General features: G+C 42.0%; 2 long non-coding RNA genes across 2 annotated transcripts; one reads left to right on the top strand and one right to left on the bottom strand.

The window, feature by feature from the left end:
• Positions 1–2,445: 2,445 nt before the first annotated feature.
• On the top strand, positions 2,446–19,054 carry LOC309843099. The gene is made up of 4 exons (XR_014299944.1): positions 2,446–2,705; positions 7,153–7,199; positions 14,265–14,430; positions 17,250–19,054. It is a non-coding gene; the product is annotated as an uncharacterized lncRNA (long non-coding RNA).
• Positions 4,924–6,199, bottom strand: LOC309843098. Its single transcript, XR_014299943.1, has 2 exons — positions 5,833–6,199; positions 4,924–5,176 (listed from the first exon to the last, which is right to left on the bottom strand). It is a non-coding gene; the product is annotated as an uncharacterized lncRNA (long non-coding RNA).
• Positions 19,055–21,345: the final 2,291 nt, after the last annotated feature.

Genomic DNA, 21,345 nt, shown 5'->3' with positions numbered 1-21,345 from the left:
AAAGACACCAGCTTTTCTCAGTCAGCTCACTGACTCAATGCTGGCTCTTTCCACTTATGCTCTTTCCCACATCTCCAGGGTGGGGAGGCTGTGACACATGAAGACAGAGACCCACACTTACAGCTACACAGCAGGATAGAGAATTGCTGAGGGCTTTTCCACTAGGATGCTGTTGATGACCAAATAAGTGGGACAGTTCCAGGTGACAGCAAGTCTGGTGAACTCAGGAAACCTCCACGAGGACACTCTGAAGCTACTCACTCCTAAAAGCCCTCACTGATCTTGGCACGGATAACACACGTGAAGAGACAAGGGGAGGACACTCTGGATTTTGTTTTAAGGCATCCTTTTAACTTTAATCCTGGATCTCTCAAGAGAAGGAGGCCCATAAAATGGCAGGAAAGTTGGTAAGGATTCTTAGAGCACAGCAAAAATTGGCACAGCTCCCAACTTGGCTGAGAAACAATTTCCTTTACACCAACTATTTTTAGATTTTAAAAAAGCCTTCTGAAAGAATTAATTCATCATTTACCACCCCATCAAATCAAACTTTAAAATCTTAGTTAACCAATAACTTCTCCCACTGTGCTGCATTTCGGAATAAAGTAAAACATAGCCATTAGTTTTCAAAAGTAACGTATGTCAAACATCACGTTTGTTACAAGAACATTCTGTGGAAACAAAAAACTATAAGAATAGAACACATGACTATTTTTAAGACCATCAGCAATTATTGTCTACCTATAGCATAGTGTCTGAGAGAACAGGAAACACATTTCTTTTCCTCTCCATCATATCCATATATAACTCTTTGCACAGTGCCTAGAACATTACAAACATTTGATAAAGATTTGCTACATTGAATTGAAACCGGAGCCCACAAATGTTCATTAAGCATCCCGTATATAAGGCACCATGCCACTCGGTGATGGCAGAAAGGGGCACAGAGACAAGTTTCTACCTTCTTGAGGAGAGGACTCAGTCTCAATGATTTCCAAGACCTCTGTCATCCCAGACTGCAAAGGCAGTGACTGCAACACAAATGCCTTGGGATCCAGGCAAGGGACATCAATGAGCAAAGTAATGTACTGATTTTAAGACAACAGAAGACTGGGACGCCTGGGGGGTTCAGTCAGTTAAGTGCCTGAGTCTTGATTTCTTGCAGGGCTGAGATTCTTAAGATTCTCTGTGTCCCTCTCCCTCTGCCCTTCCCCCTCTCTAAGAAAAAAAGACGACAGAAGATTATAAGGATGATGAAAACTAGAGACTGCAAAGCTAACTTAAAATTATACTTTTTCAACTTCAAATATTTTGCCATCACTGTACTAACAAAAATAGTTTTATCAAAATGCTGGCAGATTCTTCATCCAGGAAAAGGAACGGCGTTCGAACCCATGCTACAGCATGGATGGACCTTGAAAGCATTATGCTAAGTGAAATAAGCATAAAATAAAATAAGACACCAAGGAACAAATACTGGATGATTTCACTTGTATAACATATCTGAAAGAGGCAAATTCCTAGACACAGAAAGTCGATAAGAGGTTACCAGAGGCTGTGGGGAGAAGAAAATGGGGAACTATTGCTTAATAGTTACGGTTTCTGTCTGAAATGATAAAAAAAGTTTTGGAAGTGGGGCGGGGGGATGGTTGCACAGCATCGCGAATGCAAGTAATGCCACTGAACTGTACACTTAAAAATGGTTTAAGTGGCCAATTTTTACATTATATATTTTATCACAATTTATTTTTTAAATTCTGGCCCAAGGCTAGCCAGTTGAGACTCCTGAATCCTGGCACGAGGCTTTATTCCATATTTATCTGCCAAATAAATAAAGGCACGGTTTCCACTGCCCCCATGATATTCCAGAGTTTAGTGGAAATAGTACAATATTTCAGTTCGGGCAGCTTTTGATCGTGCTGTTTTACTATCTGTGTAACCTTGGGTACGTTACTTAATGTCTCCAGACCTCACCTTCTCTGTCAGTAATAAGGGGTATTAGTGGGGCTTACCTTCTAGGAGTATAGGGAAGATTATATAAAATAATTCTTGGAAAGCTCTGTTCGGAGTGGCTGGTTCATTATTCTCATTAGCTATTATTAACAGTAGATGGGCTAATAAGAATTAACAGTTGCTATTATTACTAGGAACACTGGAAAAAATAATTATTTGCCTTTTTATTGCTAACCTAATGATTTATTTATGTGACAGTGATTGTCTTCTTAGGAACTATAGACCTAGGAACATCAAGATGGAGTTCATAACACTGTTTTTAAACATCTCATTGTAATCTAGTGATATTACTGACTTGCTGCAAGTCCTTTAATGATCCCTGGTGGTCTTCATAAGCCCCAAACCCTACAGCCCAGACACTGTGGCCTCCCCATCATCCATTCTGTGTTTGCAGCAACCTTGACTTCTGTTTTGTAATCTCGGTGTTTCCAGGGAAGCTGACTCACCCCTTGTCTCTCCAGAGACAGCCTGCCTGTTCCGGACCAGACTCGGTCACCATTCCGGCCCCTTCAACACCTGGTGTGGCTCAGGGCTTGCCATGTGAGGGCAGTGCTCCAATCAGGGTGAATCTTCCGGCTTGTTAGTAGGAATCTAACAAATTTCTCTCTCTTCCAGGTGGCATGGAAGGCAGGCATGAAGGCTGGAACTGTTGCAGTTTCTTCACTCCCTTAGGAGACACGTGTCAACACATGGTAGGAGATTGGGGCCAAGAAAACCAAGGAGGAATGGAGAACTCTGATGAAGTTTTGACTCTGATGAGATCATGAGCCATCCTACCTCTGGAGTTTTCTCTTTCTGAGCTAATAGATTGCCCTTACTATCACAACCAAAAAGTTTTAACTGCTTAAAAAAAAAAAGTCTCATTTTGCTGCCCTGCTCTTCAACGCACACCTCCCCCACCCCCCCAACTGCCCCATTCCAGCCAAACAGATCTGGTTTCTGTTTCTGAATACTACTGAGCTTCCTCTGAGCAAAGTGGTCTCACCCATGCATTCTCTCTCTCTGGATTATTTATTTGACACCCTGCCTCCTATCATTCCCTTAGTCTGCTTGCCCTGGTTAATATTCATTCATCTTGAACAGTTCAGCTCAGACATCATTTCCCCAAGAAAGCCTTCCTAGAGCCCCAGTGTGGGCCAAGTTCTCCTAGGAGGGCACCCATAACCTTTTACACCTTCAGTTTTTACTAAAGTCTTATAATACGACTTGCCACCATAATAATTAAATAATTGTTTCATGAGTTGACTGATGTCTAGCTCCCACATTTGTCTATCTTATTCAGTGCTGCTATATGCCCAGGGCCCCACCCAGATCTTTTTCCGTAACAGTAACAGTAAATACATATCAGTAAAACAAACCTTTTAGCTGCCAAGGCTAATTGTTAAGGAGTTGGTGTGGACCCCCCAGTAAAAACAAAAACACTTTATAAACCAATCAACAGTTGAAAGGAGAGGACTTAAGAAATGAACAAGCTGCTGATCGCTGGCTGTGGATGAAAAGCACACTGAACAAACATTGGTTAGGCACCCACTCTGTACAACACAGAGACCGAGGGACAGAAGACATTGACCCTGCCCACCAGGAGCCCTTTGCTGAACTTTAATTAGCTGGGCATCAAAAATACTGCTGCTCTGAAGGATTCCAAGTCACATCAATTACTTATTGCTTTGGAGTCAGTTCCAGCAGGGTCAAACCTACATTTAGCCTTTTAAAAAATCTAGTTTCACTTGTGTCCTAACTAGCAGAAAAGGCATCGCTCTCAAGTGCTCCTTTTTTGCAATTGCCTTTGACTCTAAAGCCTGCAGACAAAGAAAAGAATGCTGGTTGCCTCCGAGCCTCTCTTCTCTAGGAATACGAAAGCATTTTGCAAACCCCAACCCACAGTCCACGTTCCTTTGCTACTATATCAGCATCCCACAGCTGGAGATGGTGAAGGGCTTGGAAAAGAGGTGGTCTTCTGGTAGTAAGTCAGGCTGAGCAGAGGCCAGAATCCATCGGAATTCCAAACCACACAGAACACGGCTGGCGTCGGTGACTGAGTAGAACCAGGCACTGATCCATCAAAACCCGGGCTCCACCCCTTACTAGCTTTGTGACCTTGGGCACGCGATGTATTCTTTGCAGAACTCGGTTTTCTCATCTGTGAATCAGAGATACAAGGACCTCACTTCACAGGATGAAATGAGCTAAAATACATGATAGAGGGTTTGGCACGTAGAAAGCGCTCCATACATTTTTAACTCCGATTATTTTTTAATCCACTGGGAGAAAGGTAACAGATTAGAGCGAGGACTTTCTCGCCAGGCTTTTGTTTTGCACTCAGGCTGCTTTATTCAGTGATGACCCTTATTGACTCCACCAGCAGATTCTTCCTTGGAGATTTTAGCTGTATTTTCCCCCTGGGCCCACTTTCCCCTGCAACAGCAACATGGAAGGTGAGACAGTTCAATGCCATTGCTTTCCATCGTGATAACAGCGTTGTTGACATATCAGCCCTCCATGTCAAAATGTTATGACAACCATAATAAGTAAAATAAATTTAAAACATTTATTGATTTTAAGGGTTATCATTTCCTTCTTTTATCAGTGACATACCATGTCAAATGTGATCTATTTGAAGTATATTTTAAGCAAGATAATTAATGAATTGGATTTAGGAGCTGGGTATTTAACATATTTTATGAGGCAGCTTGATGAAAAAAACCCATACGGAGCCACCTATCCATAGAAGCTCCAGGCTGTGTGTCCAGTACCTAATCCCAATGACATCCCTCCTGCCAAGGCTCCCTGTCCACACCCATGAGGCCCCGAGGGAAGGGATAAAAGTACACCGTTGAAATCACTCTCACCGTTCTGGTCGACCTCAATAACTAACCCAGGCTTTGTAAAACAAAACAAAACAAAACAAAATTGGAAGAATTTGGGCTTATGGATCTGCCCTTCATTTTATCCCAATCGACCTACGTCCTCTCCACCGAGGACTTCTTTAGCAAAGATGGAGACGGGTCACAGGGCGCTCCGCCAAACCACCACCCTCTGGGCCTCATCAGGTGGGACCTCCCATTCATGAGAAAATGCTGGGATGGTAGCAAAACGCAGGTGCCGCAGAAGAGGAGAGGCCCACTGTCATTCTGCCCAGGAGAGAGGGGTCTTCAGTACCACACTGTGGAAAAGAAGGAGGAGGGAGATGGGGAACAGGAGGGGCAGTGACAATGAGAGATTTCCTGACAGGGCGCATGCTAAACGAGTTATAGAGGCAATTACCCTAAAAATTTTGAAGCGGCCATTTGCTCAGTAACCTAGGCCGACCTGACACCCAAGCAGAGATTGCCATAAGGGGGGAATTTATGGTGTTGGAACGCTAGTTTAGCATAAATTACCTCGGGGAACAGATTTAAACCACTCGCGTTTTTAAAAATTAGGCAACAACAACAACAACAACAAAATGAGTTTATGCAAACTCTGTACCGACGGCAGGACGGGGCCCTCTAAGTCTTTATCCCCAAAGACACGGCAGTCCTTCTCGCCTGTTCGCTGGATGAAGATTCACAGCATTAATACATAATAACTGTATCTCACTCCATTACAGGTAGTTCAAGGCTGCTCCACAAAATGATATGCATGGCTTTGTGTCTTCATCTTTAAAACCACCCAATATCTCGGTAGCAGACATATGTTAGGTTTAATGCATACCCCGCCATAAAAGTGTTGCTTAAGACTAATGAACAAACGAATGTTTGTTCAAACCTCTTTGTGAAAATCAAACAAGCTTTCAACAGCTATTCATATATTTATTGTCAGATGTGAATCATCACTTACGTGCTTTGCCCTGAACTATTACCGGCTAATGCTTGTAGGTTCAGGGCGCTAATTCACTTGCTGTGGTTTTGTTTTGAGTTGTTTTCTCTCTCTCTCTCTCTCTTCCTCTTCTTCCTTTCTTTCAATGCCATCTCCAGAGAGGCTCTGTTGTGAAAGTTCCTCCTAAGCACTGGCAGGGCTGACGATTCATGTGGCCCAAGTAGGCACCATGCTGTTTCCAGAAGGGCCGTGGCCTCCCTGGGGACTGTCCGGCCCGCGCTGGGTCTTGGCCAGCACCTGCCCGGCCTGAACGGGGCCCTGAAACCCTCCCAAGCCAACGAGCGCCAAGCAGGGCCTGCGCCCTTCCTCTCTACCCCCGCCCCTTCTCACAAAGTAGCTGTTTGTTCAGACTCAGCAGCACCTGAAAAGCTCCCACAAGATTTACCCATTATATTAAATAACAGGTTTTAGAAGCTCAGAACTGTTATTCTAGTGTTGCTGGGTGTCATTAAGGTTGCACGTCTATGCTTGTTTAATTTTTCTTCTGCCATTAAGCAAACTAAATGCTCAGAGATTTTTTTCTGTCTCAGTGGGGTCCACCCAGAATAGAAAAGAGAATAAGTGTTCCAGGGTTGTGTAACTGGGTTTTTTTGTGGCTTTCATTATGAGGAAGGAATTAAAAATCCCTCCTAGTCAGTACTTAAAATATCAAAGTCATTGTTTAATGCCTTTGAGTCACTGTACAACTAATTCAATTGCACAGTGTAGCGCCGTTTCACGGTGTGTGAAACACAGATAGTACATAGAAGTGATTGCAAAGTTGAATAAACACCAAATTAGTTTTAAAAGTCTGCAACTTCCCGGTGGAGTCTTTCAAACTGAAATGCATGCATGGGTGTCTGACAAAGTCAGTGGTCCCCAGAAGGTTCTGTTGCCTCTCCCTGTGTTAACGTGAGGGCGTGTCTGGACCCCTGACCCTGTGATGTCTGGGGGAGATGGCTGTCCTCGGGGAGGCGTGTGCACTGACAATACAATGTAAACTGCCTCCCTGTCACTCAGGTGGACGTCACAGCACAGCCAGGTGTGAATGCATAAAGGGCAAGCAGGGTGTGTGACAGAAAGGCTGTGGCCAAATGAGAAACCCTAGGATGGTTTTAAGAGCAGTTGGGTATAGATGAAAGACTGCAATTTGAGAGTTGAAAAATCAATGTGAAGACCCAGCCCTGCTGGTTTCTGGCCTTGGGACCATGGCCAAGCCATGCCATGTCACAATTCTCCACCTCTATACCTGAGCCCGTAGCCATAATGGTCATTACTGACTAATTATTACATGTGTTCCAGGCACAGTGCTGATGCTGAAGAGCTAGGACACAACAGCAAACAAAAAAGTAAGCTCGTGTGCATGATGGCATTTATTATCTATTATTAATAATCATAGCAACAATAAAATAATACTTATCAATGGCTAAAGATGTGTCAAACACTGTGCTGAGGATGGGAGATAAAACCCCCTTGCTGACCACAGTCCCCACCCCTGATCTTTCACTCAGGGATCCAACAAATACTTTTGAGGACCTAATAAGCATTAGGTATTATGTTGGGAATATAATCATAAAAAATTAAATCTCTGGAGTCATAAAGCTTTCATTTCATTTCAAAATCATATGGAAATTTGAATAATAGGCCAATAAGTGGCTCATCTTCTTCAAGTGTTTGTTCATCCATTCATTTCCCAAAAAGGCAACATGACCACCCTGTTCAAAATTTTAACCATGACCCAATATCCATTTCCGTTTATCCTGCTGTGCTAGTTGATTTTATGTGTCATCTTAATTGAGCCATGAGGTGGCCACATGTTTGCTCCAACGTTATTCTGGGTGTGAGGGTGTTTTTAGCTGAGATTAACATTTGAGTCAGTAGACCAAGCAAAATAGATTGCTCTCCCCAGTAGATACGAGCCTCTTCCAATCAGGTGAAGGCCTGACCCTCCCAACACAAAGAGGGAAATCTTCCTTCCTGACCACTTTGGAACTGGGACATCAGGTTTTGACTGCTTTGACTGCCTTTGGACTCGAATTGAAACAGTGAGTCTTCATGGGTCTTGAGCCCGTTAGCTTTCAGTTTAGAATTTATGCCATCAACTCTTCTGCTTCTCCAGCCTTTGGACTTGGACTGGAACTCTACCATTAGCTCTCCTGGGTCAAGAGCTTGCCATCTGCATGTGTTGGGATTTCCCAGCCTCCATTATCATGTGAGCTAATTTAGCCATTTCCTTATAATAAATATTTCTATAGATCCTGTTGGTTCAGTTTTTCTGAAGAACCTTGGCTAATAAATACATCTACTCTATATTCTTTCTCCAATATGGTTATCAGTTTTCAATACTACATAATTCATCAGTTATGTTTTTTTGTTTATTTCCTGGTTTATTATTTCTTTCCTCCAGTAGAATATAAGCTCTACAAGGAGTTTGTTCATTGATGTATTGTTCGTTCATTGACACGTAGTAGGCTTTGTAGTAGACATTCTAAACAGAGTTGTTGTCAAGTGGAGGTAAGTACTATGAATAAAAATAAAACCCAGGGCACCTGGGTGGCTCAGTGGGTTGAGCCGCTGCCTTCGGCTCAGGTCGTGATCTCGGGATCCTGGGATCGAGTCCTGCATTGGGCTCTCTGCTCCGAGGGGAGCCTGCTTCCCCCTCTCTCTCTGCCTGCCTCTCTGCCTACTTGTGATCTCTCTCTGTCAAATAAATAAATAAAATCTTTTAAAAAAATTTTAAATAGATAAAAAAAATAAATAAATAAAACCCAGTAAATAGAGGGAGCCAATGGCAGGTCTTTTCATAAAAGGTGGTCATGTCTTGGTGGGAAAATAACAGTTTCTGGGATGACCATATGATTATTTATCTTTCATATTGGGACTTGTTTTCTTCTTCTTTTAACTAAACTTTTTGTCTTGAAATCTTTACAGATTTACACAGAATTGAAAAATATAATACAGAGACATGCTGTATACTTCCTTCCCAGTTTTCCTCAACAGTAACAGCTTGTAAAACAACAGCACAGTATCACAACCAAGATGTAGACGCTGATACTGTCCACTAACCTTACTCTGATTTTTCCAGTTTCCCTTCCCTCACCCAGGCAACCACTTATCAGTACCACCATTTCTATAGTGTTTCCAAACGGGATCACTTTGGGGAGCACCGGGGGACACTATTGATTACGGCAAGACAACTGGCAAATCAGGACTGTCCCTGGCAACCCCTGACAGATGGCCACCTATTTATTATGGAACAAGGGCATCTTGACAACCACTGACAGTTGTGGCATGCTTGCGGTATCCCAGGCACCACACCGAGCACTGCTCAAAAGATCACTTTTATTTTTTTCAAATATTTTATTTATTTGCCAGAGAGAGAGAGCACAAGCAGGGGGAGCAGCAGGCAGAGGGGGAGGGAGAAGCAGGCTTCCCACCACGCAAGAAGCCCGATGAGGGACGGGATCCCAGGATCCCGGGATCATGACCTGAGCCAAAGGCAGACGCTTAACTGACTGAGCCACCCACATGATCACTCTTAAAACTCAGAACAATCCTATGAAGCCAATTCTGTCATTATTCACATTCTACAGATGAGGAAACTGAGACAGGGAGGCATTAGGACAGTTTTCAGAACCAAGAATCCTAACTGTCTGTCTGGTTCAAGAACTTGCCTTTTCAACTCCACATATTGAACAAATAGGTACAACAGCTGAGTTGTTAAAATCATTAAAAATGAGTACAGTGTCTTAAAAGGGGAAGTAGAATGTGCTACTGAAGCATAAAATGGAAATTGGAAAAATACCTACCTCACACTGAGTTCCTGTGATAAATGAAGATTATTCATTGGAGAGTTTGTGCACCAAAACAAAACAAAACAAAACACCAAAACTTTTAAAATGTTCAGCATTATCAACCTATATGCTGGAAGAAATGACCTTAAGTGGACATTCGTCATCTTTAATTTCCAACATTTTAAGAGCAATGTTCCAAAAAGTGCAGTAGTTTCCCATGTATTCTTTGAGAGGCTGACATAGAGCACTGGGTTTTAAACTTTTAAAAAATTGTGCAATTTCAAGGGATGCCTGGGTGGCTCCGTTGGTTAAGTGTCTGCCTTTGGCTCAGGTCATAATCCTGGGGTCCTAGGATCAGGCCCCACATCAGGCTCCCTGATCAGCAGGAAGCCTGCTTCTCCCTCTCCCTCTGCCTGCTGCCCCCACTGCTTGTGCTCTCTCCCTCTCTCTGCCAAATAAATAAACAAAATCTTTAAAAAGATAAAAGAAATAAAATTGTACAGTTTCCGACTGCAACCCAAAGGAAGAGTCCCACTCAGCCTGGTACCATAAGCAAGGTCCTCAGCAGAGGAAATCCCCTCTGAGTTCCCACAGATGTTAAAGAAGCCATTGCTGAGGGATCAAGTCTTTCAGATTCAGAATCCAGTGCAAAGTCCTGCAAGAAAACAAAAACAAAAACGAACAGTCCTCTAGGCAAAGGGGAACTGATCCAGGAGCAATTACATCAAATTTCACTTCATGTTGTCTTAAAAGGAGGAGAATTAAGGATCAGCTACCTTAGCACACACCTAGATTTAATTATTACTTGTAAGAAAAATGTTAATTCTAATATGGCAGCGAGAAAACCCAGTCAAGAGTAGAGCACCGGGGCGCCTGGGTGGCTCAGTGGGTTAAAGCCTCTGCCTTCAGCTCAGGTCATGATCCCAGAGTCCTGGGATCCAGCCCGAATTGGGCTCTCTGCTCAGCAGGGAGCCTGCTTCCTCCTCTCTCTCTGCCTGCCTCTCTGCCTACTCGTGATCTCTGTCTGTCAAATAAATAAAATCTTAAAAAAAAAAAAAAAAGAGTAGAGCAGCTGTGCGAGGTGTGCGAGGCTGGAATAGTAAAGAATGAATCTCTTGAAAGGATTTCTCCTCAGACTTTATAGTTAGAAACGCCTGGGTTTGGTGACCCTGGCTGGCTCAGTCAGGAGAGCATGCGACTCTTGATCTCAGGGTTGCCAGTTGAAGCCCCACACAGGGCATAGAGGTTACTTAAAAATCAAATCTCCCCCCAAAATAAATTAATTAATTAAAAATTTTAAAAAAGTAAACCTCTGGGCTTACTGAGATCTGCTAGAAAGTCAGAATGATGGACTCCTATAGAAGGAGGAGCCTATCAGCCCATGCACATCAGCTGCCATGGGGACTGGTGGGTGGCGGTGGCACAGGAAGGGGTAAAAATCGGTTAAGTGGTTTATGCACTCAGCACTGAAAGAAATATTGGGTTGGAGCCAAACGACTGAGTTTGAGTTCAGTCTCGGACCTAGCTGGGTGGTCCCAAGTGAAACCCCCAGGTCCCAGTTCCTCATCTATAAAATAAGAATGAAAGCACTTAATGGACAAAGTTGTGTGGAAATTAAGTGAGACGAGGTATGCTCTGTATGTACCCTAACATTGTCTATGAGTAAGAGCATTCTTTTTATTTAAGATATAGAAAAGAAGGACACACCAAAGAAGAGTTAAGAGAGAAGATCAAAGGCTGTGGGGGGAGGGGAGGGCTGTGGAATTCCTGAAGGAAAGGCTGCACAAGAGCTGCCAAGGTAGGGTCTTCAGGGCCATTTTGGAGCCCAGCACTCTGCTTGGAGGACTGTGCCCTGAGAAGTCTCCATGCCCCATTTTTTTCCAACCAGCAGGAATTGGATCTTCTCTTATCAGCCCATCCACAGGCTAGAATGCATTTGTTTTCCACTTTCACCCCAGAAGACAGTAGGCAGTGGACAAAAGGGGGCCACTCTCTCTCTAACTGGGTCTCTGTTCAAGTATCACTTTCCCAGACAGGTCTTGATTCTCTTTAAATAAATCACACTATCGGTCCTGCACTCAGTCTAACTCTTACCTTGCCTTTTTTTCTTCAGAGCTGGTATCACTTCTTGACCTAATTTTGCTTGTTGATTTGTTTATTACCTGTCCCTTTACTACATTATGAATGCCACAGGGGCAAAAAGACCCTATCTGTTGGGGTACATGCTAGGTGCTCAATACACAGTTTTTTACATAAATGAATGAGTGAATTCCATTCTTGGCTTTGTTCTATTGACATTCTCCTGTCATTACTGCCTTGGGCGACCTGGAAATTTCTTTTGCTATTTTGGCCATTGTTTAATTCATTGTCTTCCTCTGTCTTTTGAATCTTTTCCTTACTTCTTTTGGATTTCCCCAAAAGGAGAGCCTGAGACAAGAGCTTTGGATGTTGGTAGTTTATTTGGAAGATGATCCCTAAGAAGTGGAGGGAATACGGAGAATGACCCAAGGGATAACGAAGGGCCTTGCCTGGGCCGCTGATGCGGGCAGTGGGCATTCAACTCCACCTGGAACTTCTGAGATAACATACCTTCCAAAATATGAAGGGTAGAACATTAATCCACACAAACTAGAGCATGAAAAAAAAAAAAAATCTAGTCTTGCCCTTGAGAAAACTTTACTCTCAGTGAAAATGAAAACAAGAAGTGCTTATGACCTATTTATTGTACCAAAGGGAATGAAATTTCACTGAGTGCCAAACATGAGCCAGGCACTATGCTAGGAGATTTATACAAATTATCTTATTTCATTATGGCAACAAGAGCCACCGCATGTTGGCTCTACAATTTAGCTGGGTTCTTCCCACATACAATCTCACCAATTCTCACAACAATTAACTAAGGGCTTTTATCTTCATTTCAGAGAAGAGAAAAGGGAGACCAAGAGGAAAGAAATACTTTGCCCTAGGTCACACCACCAATTGAGTGGCAGGTCTTTCTGACTCTATAGTTTGTCTGACAGACAAACAACTAGAGGAAAATGCAGGGTAAGGCACATTTGAATGAGTGATCATGTGACAGAGACATGAGAAAGAAATCAGGGATGGAAAAGAGTCTTACAAACTAGATGTCATCTTGACAAGATTTCATGAAGAAGGTGAATCTTTGTTAAGTTTTTTACAAGGTCGGGGCACCTGGGTAGCTCAATCGGTTCAGCATCAGACTCCTGATTTCTTCTCAGCTCTTGGTCTGAGGGTTATGACCTTTAACCTCTGCACTGCACGCCCCCCCCCCATGTCAGGCTCAGTGCTGGGGGCTGGAGCTCAGTACTCACTACTCAGTGGTTAAGATTCTCCCTCTCTCTTTCCCTCTCCCTCTGCACAACCCCCTGCAAAAAAAGAAAAAAAAAAAAAGGTAGAAGAGAACAAGGGAGAACCAGGGTGGAGAAAAGGGGTGGCGTTAAGCCAGGAAGAAAGCTGGAGAGAAAGGCATGAAGACAGAGTCACCAGCTCCACACAGCCAGGATCCCTTGTCACCAAAGATCTCGCCCCATGTTATCTTTTGTAAATAAGTAGCGTGTCATGGAATGACCCAACATGAAAGCTATGGATTTGGATCATGATCTAGTCAAACTATAAAGAAGGAACAAACTGAAACAGAACAAAACCCAAATTGCGCTGATGATTCTGAGGCCCTTGAACCTCAGGAACTCTTAATTTTTCAAAGTGTATTTGAAAAGACATATATCCACTCGTATAGCCTGACAACAGTGGAATGCTAATAACCTTTAATTTCCTTGACTTCTAACCTTCCTAACCTGCTGCGCTGTTAGAACAGCACTGTAAATCAAAATATGCTGAATTGTATGGTGAACATGTGTATTGAGTCATTCCAAACTGCCTGGTGGCTTTTAAAAACACCGCTCACAATAGTACTTACACTGTTTTTATTTTTCCTGTGTCTTTCTTCTTACTCATGCTGCAATTGATTATTACAGGCAAAAACAACACACAATAAAGAAGGAAGCAGAAGAGAGACTCAGAAAGTAGTGAGGGGGCCTGAAATATTCCTGACATCCCTCCCCAGCCCAACTGTTCTAAATGTTCTTCCATTTTCAATAAAAAAAAAAAAAAAAATTGGAATATTGCCTTGGGTCTACTAAATCATTAGCAAATTAAGAACCTGTTTTTAATAACATTTAACTTGTAAATAATGCATTAATTGACTAGCCTGAATGTTAGCTTGTGCATTTGAAACTCTGCTACTAAATTTGTAATGAAAGAAATGTGCTCTAACAGTAGGCTATATGGTGAATATAACAGATTAAATATGACAGTTGATATTTGTGAAAATGGGGTTATAATTAGAGGACACCTGCAGCTGTTTTCCAACCAAAACAACAGAAATTAAACATGCATAAAGTGTGTGCGTGTGTCACATTTTCTGTTGGCGCATTGCTTTTGTTCTCCCGGAGTGTGGTGTTGGGTTTTTCCCCTATCATTTCGTCAGGTCGTATCTCTAAGCTAGCAACAAGTGGCTATTTGTGAATGCAGTTTATTGGATCTCTAAGTGATACATCCTGGGGAGGAAAAAAAAAGAACATGAATCTTTTCTCCTAGCAGGGTTTGCTAAAAACCATGACTTATGACCCGGCATATTGAGAACACTCAGAATTAGAGGGATCCACGTAAAAAAGAACCAGCAGCCTCCTCGGTCATACCTGCCTTGGCCCCCAGCTACCTTGGGGGATTTCTGAGATGGAAAGATGAAGAATGTGGCATGCTGAAGGTTAGATGTTGCTAAAAATGTGTATGCTGGCCAGTAGGTAGAGAGGTTACTAGAAGTCTATATTGCACTGATTATTGGCAATGACTAATAATTAATAATTAGCTAAAAAATAATAATTTCATTAATTCATGCTTTCATTTATTCAACAAAGCTACATAAGTGCCTCCCCGTGCCAACAATACACTAGATACTAGAACACACAGTGAATGACGACCAAGAGAGACCACTGAAAGTCAGGGAAAGAGAAGAAGTATTAAGAAGCAAATCCTGGCCCATCCTGTCAAATGCAACAGGGAAGTTAAATAAGATAAAGACAGAAAAGCTTCTCTTGAATTTCCCTTGAAAGTTCATTAGTGACCTTGGCAAAAAATAGTTTTAGCAGAGTGTTGGGAACAGCAGCCAGATTACGGTGTGTTACACGGTGAGTAAGAAGAATATAGAGAAAGTGAGTGTAGACTGCTCTTTTCCAAAGTCTGACCGTGCAAGGCCAGGAAGAGAGGGTGAGCAAGAGAGAGAGAGAGAGAGTGATAGGAAAGGCGGCTTTTCCAAAGACCCCAAAAAGAGCGGGCATATGAACTTGCACAGGTGCATCTCTGTTATATGTTTTTTTTTTTTTTTCCTGTTAGAAGTTGAAATTCTCTTCCAAGTTAAAATTCTCACTTAACATGCTAGTTAACCTTCATTTTACAAAGGATCTTATGGAAGCTTGGACACACATGCAACTCTACTACCTATCATCAATGAGCTGCCATTAATTTGGTCAATAAACTGCATTCTTCTGCATGCAAGTTTTTACAATTTGCCCTCCCGTTCTGCCTGAGTTAGGTCAAAGACCATAGGAAACGGCCACACTCCTGGATAAAAAAGAGCTGAATATTGGCAATTTTATACGGTTCAACCTGATAGTAAACAGAGGACGATGGAGATCATAACATTTCAATACCATTTTGAATGAGACATAAGTTGTGAAAAAAGAAATAAATAAGAAAGCTCGGAAAAAGAGTATTGAGTGATTTAAAAAAAAAAAAAATGAAAAACAACCAACCAAACAAAAAACCCCGAAACAAACAAACAAAAAACAGTAATCTTTGTGTCTGGGTTAGGTATGTGTTCCCAAGGGAAATAATTTTTGAGGTTGTGGCTTGATAGTAATAATAACACTTTTAAGGAGTAGGGATGGCCCAGGGGATCAATTGGGATTTAGGGAGTGAGGGTTTTTACCTGCAATCTGTCCAATTTAGTCAGACGAACTTATAATTTTACACAGTTAAACATTTTACAGATCTGAGACCAACAGACCAAAGGAAAACACATTTCGATGTCTGGGAACCTGGTGGCAAATCTTTCATCCTCATTGTCACGTGATTCCTCCATCTAAAAGGTGAAGGCATCTTCATCTGCTCAGCCTCAGTCCAATGTGAGAAGTCCAGAATACTCAAGTCAGAGTTAAGACAGTGGTGGTGCAAACAGCAAGGGAAAGTAATTTTTCCAAACTGCCTGCACTCAAAATAAAGCTAAGGCAGTCTCCGGGGATGGCGAGCCAGTCCCCCTCACGGACACTAAAATCACTGTGGTGGGAGGTTGAGATGGGCTAGGAAAAAAAGTAAATACATTAAAAAATTAAACCTAAAGAAAGAAAAACACCCTAATGAGGGAACCGGCGGTGAGTTGAGGGGAGCTTAGCCACCACTGGGAATGCATTACCTGAGTGTTTTCTCCAGAGCAGGGTCATTGGACAAGTCTGTGAGAAATTCCCATAGCAGTGCACAATTTGGCTCTGGCTATGTTCTTGGAATGTCCTTTGTCAGCTGTCAGAGTCACATATTCATAAACAAAGAGGAAAAGATTCACTAACATGAAACTAGAGAACAAATGGCAGCAGACCCTGGTTCCTTCTGTGTTAATAGCCAAACACGGAAATGTTTAAACTGAAATACCAGGTGTCCATGTCAACCTTGATACTTTCATGGCTGGTCTCAAATTTCTCATCTCTAGGAGTCCATGGCTAGGCAATCAGAGCAACGCACTGTGTCGTTCAGGGCACCGTCCTTGGCATGGGAAGTCCTGAGTCATAGACTTTGGTTACATAGTGTCTTGAAGCTATATGCCAGCTTTTTATCAAGCTAGAAAATTCTTCTTTCTAGACAAGGAATATGTATGGAACTCTCTATCTGGATTTTTATTTTATTGACTTACAGGTAGAGCTCTTTCCTGTATTATATTTCTATTATTATAAAATTGGTCATGGAACTTAAGAAGATCTCAAAAGACAGGTCAGGACAGAACTCTCTTTTCTAGCTTATAAGATATATAAGCTTATAAAACTCGGCATGGCTGATTTTAATACTATAATACCTATAACGTATGTGAGGAAATATCTGACCTTACTCCCTGATAGTAAAATATTTCCTAAATTCTAGAACTAAATAATCTCATTTACCATACCAACATAAAATTGCACCCAGAAATTTATACCAACTATCTAATAATCCTGAGGTTATTCCTCAGGGCTAGATGTCAGTTCCATTTGGGAAGAAGCAATCTGACCCATTGTGTTACCTGAGAAGGGCTTCTCTTGTCACATATGGAAAAGCTTGTGGCTAATCACATGATTGTTCCAAATTATTTGTTCCTCCCTAAAAGCAGTTTATACTTTCTTATCCCATTGACATCAGGATGAGCCAATGACAAAGCCAATAACAAAGCAGATCAATGCTTTGACCAATGAAATGAGAGTGAAAGTGGCAATTACAAGTCTCATGCAGAAGCTCTGGGAGCCATCAGGTTAATTCCACCATTGCTCTTTTCTCTCTGCCCAGAAAATAACATCACCTGAATATGGACTCCTCCTTCAGCTTTAATTCCAGAATGAAGATATGTGGAATAGAACTACAAGTGGCCTACAGCCATCATGTAACAAGAAAGATAAAAATCCTGATTGTGGCAAGCTTCTGAGAACTAGGGGTTGTTTGGTACTGGAGAATAACAAAAAAAAGCTGACTGATACAAAAATAAAACAAACACAACAGGTAGAGGATGTGGTTCTACTCCCTGGAACCCATATGTGAATGATCTAGCTACATCTCAACTTGTACTGAGGAAACAGAGAAAGGGGACCCCGGGGGAGAGGAATGAAGAAGTAAGTTATGGTAAAAAATCCCAGGGAAGTGTGTTCTAGAAGAAGGGTTATGTTCTGTGTCCACTTAAGACATTTATGAACTTCCAGGTCTTCTTTCCTTTCCTCTCCATTGGTACTGCAAGGAATATCTTAATCTGAGACTACCAGTTTGAAAAGGATCAACCATATTTGTCTTCAGGAAGCCAAAATTTCTATATTCACTTCAGAAGGTGCCCTGAATACCTTCCACAAATAGTATATTCCCCTAGTCCTATAACTCTTCTACTCCCCTAGACAATGGCTTCATACTCATTCCTCACTCTTCAAACCTCTAAACACATTTGTCATCCTCACTCTGGGCTGATGACTTTGCTTCCGAGTTGACTGAGAAAATGACTATACTCAAGAAAACGTCACTCAGCTTCCACCATGTCATCAGTCCTCCTCCCTCCATTTGTGCCCATCTACTCAACCTTCTCTCCTTGCCATGCTCAGAGTCAAGACCAACCTCTCCACCTGCCACTAGTTCCCAGAAAACTCACCTACTAAAAGACATTGCTCCAGAAATTGTCTCTTTTCTTCCTAAATAGATGACTCTCTTCAATGTTCAAATGCATCATTGTCTTGTATGTTTTGTAAAAACTCTCTTTACTACAGTTCCCCTCCAGCTATTTACCTTTATCTCATTTCCTTCAGAGCAAAATCCTTAGAGTGTCCATACTCTCTTCTCCAATTTCTCTCCTCCCATTCTTACTCAAAATTACTACAATCAGGCTCTCACCTGGACCTCTCTGGAAACACCCCTCTTATCAGTGTCCTAAAGACCTCTTCTTTGCTAAGCTGGTGGCCATTTCTCTGTCTTCATCTCACTCAATCGATCATCAGCATTGGACACAATCACCGTCTCCTCTCTGAAATACTTTTCCTGAACTTCCAAGACTCCTTGCTTCTTTGGTTTTATCCTACTTCTCTGGTCATTCCTCTTTGTTTATTCTTGATGTTTGTCCCCGTTTTTGCATTGGAGTTTCCAGGCTCAATCCTTGGGCCCTGTCTCTTTTCTATCTATGCTTATTCTATTGAGAAGCTGATCCAACCTCATGGCTTGAATGCATTTACACTTCCAGCCTGCCCCTCTCTCCTGAAATCTACCCATGTATCCATAATACATGATACATGCACCTAACAGGTGATACATCTAAAACTAAACTTCAGGAGCACCTGGGTGGCTCAGTCAGTTCAGTACCTGCCTTTGGCTCAGGTCATGATCCTAGGGTTCTGGGATCAAGCCCCACACTGGGCTCCCTGCTCAGTGGGGAGCCTGCTTCTCCCTCTCCCCCTGACTTGTGCTGGCTCTCTCTCTCTCAAATAAGTAAATAGAATCTTGTAAAAAATAAAAATAAAAATGAATTTCATAGTTTGGCTATTGTGGACATTGCTTCTATAAACAATTTGGGTGCACGTGCCCCTTCGGATCACTACATTTGTATCTTTAGGGTAAATCCCCAGTAATGCAATTGCTGGGTTGTAGGGTAGCTCTATTTTCAACTTTTTGAGGAACTCCATACTGTTTTCCAGAGTAGCTGCACCAGCTTGCACTCCCACCAAGAGTGTAGGAGGGTTCCCTTTCTCTGCATCCTTGCCAATATCTATCGCTTCCTGACTTGTTAATTTTAGCCATTCTGATAGGTGTGAGGTGGTATCTCATTGTGGTTTTGATTTTGTATTTCCCTGATGCTGAGTGACGTGGAGCACTTTTTCATGTGTCTGTTGGCCATCTGGATGTCTTCTTTGCAGAAACGTCTGTTCACGTCTTCTGTCCATTTCTTGATTGGATTATTTGTTCCTTGGTTGTTGAGTTTGATAAGTTCTTTATAGATTTTGGATACTAGCCCTTTATCTGATATGTCATTTGTAAACAATGGAAGGAGCCTAGATGTCCATCAACAGATGAATGGATAAAGAAGATGTAGTATATATACACAGTGGAATACTATGCAGCCATCAAAAGAAACAAAATCTTGCCATTTACAACAACATGGATAGAACTCGAGGGTATTATGCTGAGCAAAAGAAGTCAAGCAGAGAAAGACAATTATCATATGATCTCTCTGATAGGAGGAATTTGAGAGGCAGGGTGGGAGGCCTTGGAGGGTAAGGAGGGAAAAAATGAAACAAGATGGGATCAGGAGGGAGACAAACCATAAGGGACTCTCAGTCTCAAGAAACAAACTGAGATTTTCTGGGGGAAGGGGGGTAGGGAAAGGGTGGTTGGGTTAGGGACATTGGGGAGGGTATGTGCTATGGTGAATGCTATGAAATGTGTAAACCTAAAGATTCACAGACCTGTACCCCTGGGGCAAATAATACATTTTATGTTCATAATAAATAAATAAATAAATAAATAGATTTCTGTAGCTCCACCACCACTATGACCAAGACTATTCCTCCCATAGTCTTTCCTACTCGGCAATTGGCAAGTCTGAGCTCAAGTCAAAACCCCTTGAGGTTTCCTTGACTCCTCTTTTCTTATACCCCACATCCCAACCATTGGCAAATTCTATTCATTCTATCTTCAAATATATCCAGAATCCTAACACTTCTCATTGTTTCTACCGCAAACATACTAGTCTGAGCCACCATCATCTCTTGCCTGGGTTAGTGCAGTAACCACCCGACTGTTCCTCTTTTTTCTGCCCTTCTCCATTTTTAGTCTATTCTCTACATGTCAATAAAGGTGTTTCACTAAAACCTGCCAGATGGCACTCTGCTCCACATCTTCACAGTGTCTTTCCTCCGCTTTCCCTCCTACGGCCTTTTTCTTCATTTACTCCGCTCCAGCTATACTGGCTTCCTCATTATTCTTCAAACGTATCAGGCATGCTCCATCTCAACCCCTCTGCACTTGCTCTTCTCTCTGTCTGCAATGCTCTTCTAAGCACTTTCATTTTCTCCGTGAAATAGGAAGCAGTCACCACAGCTTATTTGCGGACTTCCGTCATATTACCCAGGGAGGTCTCCCACGCTATCTGATATCACAAACCCACTCAACATGTTCCATCCTCCTTCTCCACTTCATTCTTCCGCTGAGCACTTACGATTATCTAACAGATCACATACTTTACTTAGGTCATGTGTTTATCACCTGTATTCCTCAACCTGGAATGTAAGTTCCATGAGGGCAGAGATTTTTTGTTAACTACTGCACCCTAAATATCCAGAATAGGGCCTGGCACATAGAAAGCACAACAAATGTTTGTTGAAAGAATAAATAAAATTTTCTCCTTTTTTTTTTTTTTTTTTGTTTTGGTTTTTTTCTTTTTTTAACAAATTGCCTTCATGGTGGCTGGAATCTGTATATACATACCCAGGAATACACACACACACACACACACACACACACACACATATATAAAATCACACAAAACAAACCAGCAAATGAGAAGGGAAGTATATATATATATATATTTAGGGTACCTGGGTGGCTCAGTCAGTTGAGCATCTGCCTTCAGCTCAGGTTATGATCCTGGGATCCTGGGATGGAGCCCCATGTTCCTCTCTGGCTCCCTACTCAGCAGGGATCCTGCTTATACCTCTCTCTCTGCCTCTCTCCCTGCTGGTGCTCTCTCACATGAGGGCTTGCTCTCTCTCTCTCTCCATGAAATAAATAAATAATACCTTTCAAAATATGTATATATATTTTCATATGTTTAAATATATTTTATATATGTGTATATATATATGGTATATATATTAGATACATATATGTATGTTTGTATATATATAAAATCTTGATTTCC

Source organism: Mustela nivalis (assembly GCF_964662115.1).
Source record: "Mustela nivalis genome assembly, chromosome: 10".
Classification (NCBI taxonomy): Eukaryota; Metazoa; Chordata; class Mammalia; order Carnivora; family Mustelidae; genus Mustela; species Mustela nivalis.
The sequence above is the reverse complement of the archived record's forward strand: the minus strand, read 5'-3'. Positions and strand labels throughout refer to the sequence as shown.